Genomic DNA, 1,544 nt, shown 5'->3' on the forward strand with positions numbered 1-1,544 from the left:
AATAAATTGTTTCTCTTCTGCAGAATACATTCAAGCATTAAAGACCTTTCATGCTCACATTGATTCATTGTCGACACTTCAAACATGTAGTATATGTAAAGAAAGATTTATTGGGATGCTTCTTTGCAAATGTCACCCAACAATTGTCTGCTCCAGATGCTTTTTTGAAAGAGGCATTCATCGTTTCTTTTCAACAAATAACTTAGACCTAGGTGAACAACCCCTTGTCTTAAAGAAGCTTACCCAAGTAGAGGAGATTCTTATTGCTCGCATATCTCCTATTTTGCAAGTCACACATGCAAGAGGTGGCCAATACAAATACTTTGGTCACATGATAAGTTTCCCTCAAGACATCTCTGAAATTGCAAAGAAATTGCCCCAACAATTGTAGGATTTGGAAGTCCTCATAATCCAAAGAACCAATATACAAGGCAATAAATATGCCTACTATGTCAATAAATTCCATGTTATGGATGCATTGACATTTAAAATCCAACATGAACAATACTACAAGGATGTTATCATTGATTTTGATGCTTTGAACTTACTTCCTGATATTACAACAAATGTTTCAGCTATGTTGAATACGTTGCAAGGAATTGACAATAAAGTAGTTGTTCCTCCAACAGCAGATTATTCCGACCCTACAAATCCATTTGCCACAGACATATCATCATCCTTCATCCCAACAAAGCTTGGTACAACTCGTGAGTTGGAGGCCATTAAAGACACATTGTAACTACATACTATTGAAAAGAATTTTTTGCCTTGGCCTCAAATAAGCTCCTCCCCAATAAATGAATATAACACTAAAGGTTTGTTGCCTCTGGCTTTTTTAGCACTCTTTCCAACTGGTATTTCCCTCCCACTCCAGCCACATACCAAGCATGTTCATTTACATGAATATGCACTCCACTTGATAAGATACTTCGACCAAAGATTTTGTCAGCATGTCAAGTTCCGCTATTTCATTTATAATCTCATTATGTGCCACCATTTCATAGCAATCTGCAACTGTCTTTATTAGAACTAATATAGAAGAGGCATTCCCAAGCAATTTGCAGGGATTATATGACCGTTTGCAGAGCATGCCTAATGACCAGTTGCCAAAACAGTTCCTCCACTTTGATGCAACTCTAAGAGGCACTAGAGCATATTGGAATAAGTCTAGAAAGGAGCTCACAGCTATGATCTCCCAATTGGGTACCCCAACCCTTTTTTTCACATTGAGTTCGGCTGATACTAAATGGCCTGACTTGCATACCATATTTAATGAAGATAAAGGCCAAGAAATACAAACCACAAGAAAACAGCTAGTGGAGAATGTAATTCACAATCCACACATAACAGCCTTGTACTTGCACAACAGGTTTACAATATTTTGCGAAGAAATTATTCAAAAATTATTCAAAGCAAAAGACCTCTAATATAGATATGAATGGAAACATCGTGGCTCAACACATATTCATGGATTTCTATAGCTCACTGGTGCACCAAACATGGACATCATTGATTGGCAAAATGACAATGAAGTCCATATGGCT

Source organism: Cryptomeria japonica, chromosome 9 (genome assembly GCF_030272615.1).
Source record: "Cryptomeria japonica chromosome 9, Sugi_1.0, whole genome shotgun sequence".
Classification (NCBI taxonomy): domain Eukaryota; kingdom Viridiplantae; phylum Streptophyta; class Pinopsida; order Cupressales; family Cupressaceae; genus Cryptomeria; species Cryptomeria japonica.